General features: G+C 48.3%; 1 non-coding gene across 1 annotated transcript; it reads left to right on the top strand.

The window, feature by feature from the left end:
• The first annotated feature begins 3,596 nt into the window (after positions 1 to 3,596).
• On the top strand, positions 3,597 to 3,679 carry TRNAR-UCG. Its single transcript has one exon. It is a non-coding gene; the product is annotated as a tRNA-Arg (tRNA).
• The last annotated feature ends 652 nt before the right edge of the window (positions 3,680 to 4,331 follow it).

Raw genomic sequence — 4,331 nt, 5'->3', positions numbered from 1 at the left:
GTCTCCCCAGCACAGCCAGCTGAGTGATTCTTTAATACCAGAAGCCAGATCATGTTGCTCTTTCTCTTAAAAACATCAAACGATAGCCTGTCTCATTCTGGAGAGAAGCCAAGTCCTCTGATGGCCTATAATTTTCCCCTACCCCCATTCCTGTCTAACTGCCTCAGTTCATTGTCCATTCTCCCAGGTGTTAATGGCTGGCTCCTTCACTTCCTTCAGAGCCTTGCTGACCTGTCACCTCCTCAGTGAAGGCTTCCCTGACCACAACTCTGTGCTTTATTTTTCTATAAACTCTCCCCATTAGAATGTCTGTTTCTGTTCTGTGAGAGCAAGGATCTATGTTTTGTTCATCACTATCCTGAGCACTTAAGACACACCCAGCCTTTTATGCTAAATATTTGTTGAGTGAATGAATGATATTCCCTAATTTCATTGTCCTAATGAGCTTTTGAAGAAGGCATTATGACTGTCCCCATTTTATAGCGGAGGGGATTAGGTGTTGGGAGTTTCCTAACTTGAACATGAACTGGAGGGTATTTGTTGAATAAGTCATTGAGTGATGACCTGAATGAGGAAAGGAGCAGGAAGGGCTGTTTGTATGCTAACGATGCTTTTGGTCTTCACCTCTGGGTCGGTCTTTTTTTTTTTTTTTAGATTTTATTTCTTTATTTGACAGAGAGATCACAAGTAGGCAGAGCAGCAGGCAGAGAGAGAGAGGGGGAAGCAGGCTCCCTGCTGAGCAGAAAGCCTGATGGGATGCGGGGCTCAATCCCAGGACCCTGAGATCATGACCTGAGCAGAAGGCAGAGGCTTAACCCACTGAGCCACCCAGGCGCTCCATGGGTAGGTCTTATTCCAACCTTTGCCAGTGGGCACTATCTACCTTTCTCTCTGGAGCTTTGGAGGCTCTGGGAAAGCACCTGACATCAGCAGCTCCAAAAGGCAGCCGAGCTCCACAAGCAACAGGAACTTGCAGGGACTCCGCCTGACCTGCATGTCCAGTCCGCTGAGGCCGGGGCTTGAGGTCCTGCAGCCAGGTCAGTCCATACAAATAGAAAGAGAATTCGGCCTTGCAGACAAGGTCAAGTTGGAAAGACCAGGGCCTTGTAGCCTATGAAATATAAAAATACAAACATGAAATACACCCTGGATCCCTCCATTAATAAAAACATAATTTTTCTTCCTCGCCCTGACTTATTTTCCAGCTCTGCAGAGGATGGATCAGGGTCAGGAGCAAAAGCACAAAAAGCTTTGGTGAGCGGCAACAACAGGTGCCCTATGGGCTACTTCTCCATCACATTCAGCCCTTTAAGTCTTTGCTTCCACCAGCTGTTCTATTGGGGTTTGGTTTGGTTTGGTTTTGGTATCAGGCACCAACATGTCTTCATCTCAAAGCCAAATCCCATCCATTCTTCAAGATGTAAACTCAAATTCCAACCATTTGGGCCTTCTTTTATTTATAGATTTTTTTTTTTAAGATTTTATTTATTTATTTATTTATTTTAAAGATTTTATTTATTTTATTTGACAGACAGAGATCACAAGTAGGCAGAGAGGCAGGCAGAGAGAGAGAGAGAGAGGAGGAAGCAGGCTCCCCGCTAAGCAGAGAGCCTGATGCGGGACTCGATCCCAGGACCCTGAGATCATGACCTGAGCCGAAGGCAGTGGCTTAACCCACTGAGCCACCCAGGCACCCCTAGATTTTTTTTATTTATTTGACAGAGAGAGATCACAAGTAGGCAGAGAGGCAGGCAGAGAGAGAGGAGGAAGCAGGCTCCCTGCTGAGCAGAGAGCCCGATGCGGGGCTCAATCCCAGGACCCTGAGATCATGACCTGAGCCGAAGGCAGCGGCTTAACCCACTGAGCCACCCAGGTGCCCCTATAGATATTTTAAATAAGCATCAATACTGTGCTGATTTCAGGGACCCAAAAATGAAGACAACTCTAATTGCCCATCGGACTATTCCAGGCATCTCAAACGCAACCAAAGTAAACTCTTGGTTCTCCCCTCAGCCTGCTTCTCCCTCAGTGTTCTCCATCTCAGAAAAGCCACTATATCCATCTAAGTGTCCAGGTGCTCTAGAACCTTCTCTTGAAATACACATTCAATCTGGGGCGCCTGGGTGGCTCAGTGAGTTAAGCCGCTGCCTTCAGCTCGGGTCGTGATCTCGGGGTCCTGGGATCGAGTCCCGCATCGGGCTCTCTGCTCAGCGGGGAGCCTGCTTCCTCCTCTCTCTCTGCCTGCCTCTCTGCCTACTTGTGATCTCTGTCAAATAAATAAATAAAATCTTTAAAAAAAAAAGGAAATACACATTCAATCTTACTGGACTTCCTTTCAAAACCCTATCCCACATACCCCTTCCTCCTCTCCCCTCGCTTGTCACTAACAGCCCACATCAAGCCACATCACCATTTCCCTGGACCGCTGTAACCATTGCCCCTTCCAGTCTGTTCTCCAAACAGCAGCCAGAGTGATCTTTCCAGAAAGCAAGTGTGAATTCACCACTCTATTGAAAACCCTTTCAATCTTTCCAACTCCCTTGCTTTGGCCGACCAGACCCTGAGGGATTTGGCCTTGACCCTCTCTTCCCTAATCCTGCACCACTTTCTGATGCTCTCTGGGATCTAGACGTGCCGGCCTTTGTCCCGTTTTTCTAATGCACTCCTTCAAGGAGCTGTGTTCCCCCCCAGATCTGGGCCTTTACTAAAGACCACTTTGTCATAGAAGCCTTTCTGAACCCCAAGCCAGTCCTGTGCTACTCTCATCGCCTTTGGTGCTTTGCCCACAGAGCATCCAGGAGAGCTTGTAAGTATGTGTGTACATGAGATTTCCGGGACACCAGATTATGCGTCTAAGGGGAGGGACTTTGTTTTCCACCATTGAATCCCATCACTTTGTGCAAGGCCTGGCTCAGGTAACACGCTTGGAATATTACTGGTGGAAGGAAGGGATAAATGAAGCAACACGGATTGCAGTGTGTATAGTAGTTAAGCATTCGGGTTCTGGAGTCACACAGATCTAGGTTTGCATCTAGGTTCTGCTCCCTTCCTGTGTGACTTAGGGTAAGTTGCTCAACCTCTCTGGATCTGAGTCTTCAGCTGCAAAAGGAGATTGTATGCAATCACCTACACAGGGCTGTTGAGGGAATTAAAGTTTAGCAACACATAGGTTGGCTGGCTGGCTCAGTCGGTGGAGCATGGACGACGCTTGATCTTAGGGTTGTGAGCTTAAGCCCCATGTTGGGCATGGAGCCTACTTGAAAAAATAAACAAAAACATAAATGTTAACAGCCCCTTTAGAGTGCTTTTCAATTTAAGTGATTAGCAAAGTAGCAGGTATCACTAAAGCATGTAATAAGGGTGTTCTATGTTTGCTGGATTGAAGACTTCAGGACCACACAGAAGCTCAGATGGGAGTCTCTGCAGAGACTGCCCTGAAATGAGGCTGGGAAAGGCCATCCCTACAAAGGGGTTTGGGCCACAAGGTGATTGAGAGGGACCCCAGTACTGGAACCAAAAGCCTCTCAGCAGGTCAAAGTCCAGTCCAGGTCCTAGGTGACCCTTATTTATTTATTAAAAAAGAAAATACTGGGGGCGCCTGGGTGGCTCAGTTGGTTAAGCACCTGCCTTCGGTTCAGGTCTGGTCTCTGGGTCCCGGGATCGAGCCCCGCCTCAGGCTTCGACTGCAGGGAGCCTGCTTCTCCCCCTGCCTCTGCCTGCTGCTTCCCCTGCTTGTGCAGGCACGCACACTCTTTCTCTCTCTGACAAATAAATATATGAAAAAAAAAATACTGTTGGGGTCCCTGGGTGACTCAGTTGGTTAAGCATCTGACCTGATACTGGTTTAGGTCATGATCTCAGGGTCTTGAGATAGAGCCCGCCGTTGGGCTCCGCACTCAGGGAAAAGTCCGTGTGAGGTTCTCTCCCTCTCCCTCTGCGCATGTGCTCTCTCTCTCTCTTTCTAAAAATAAATAAATTAATCTTAAAAAATACATACTGTTGCTTGGTGACTCTCCATCTGAGCCATTCCTGCCATTGGTGTGGGGGAAGGGAAGAAAAGCAGCTCATGGTGGGGGGTGGGGGGCGAGTCTGGTGTGGGGGGTGCAGGTCTTCTCTCAGCTGAAGTGGTTGGGGGATGAGATGTCCTTCTAAGAGCCCCCTAGGGCATGTGCTCAGGGTGGAAGCAAAGGGAAAGCCTCAGAGGAGGTGGGAGAGGAGGGCTTAGCGAGCTGACAGCCCCCGCCAGAATTCTTCCTGACAAATCAGATTTTGCCTCAGGGCCTGGGCAAAAAACACCTTCTCTTTCATCCACTTTGCAAACATCTATTGAG

This window comes from Mustela putorius, unplaced genomic scaffold, assembly GCF_011764305.1.
Source record: "Mustela putorius furo isolate JIRA1106 unplaced genomic scaffold, ASM1176430v1.1 tig00003853_pilon_pilon_pilon, whole genome shotgun sequence".
NCBI lineage: Eukaryota > Metazoa > Chordata > Mammalia > Carnivora > Mustelidae > Mustela > Mustela putorius.
The sequence above is the reverse complement of the archived record's forward strand: the minus strand, read 5'-3'. Positions and strand labels throughout refer to the sequence as shown.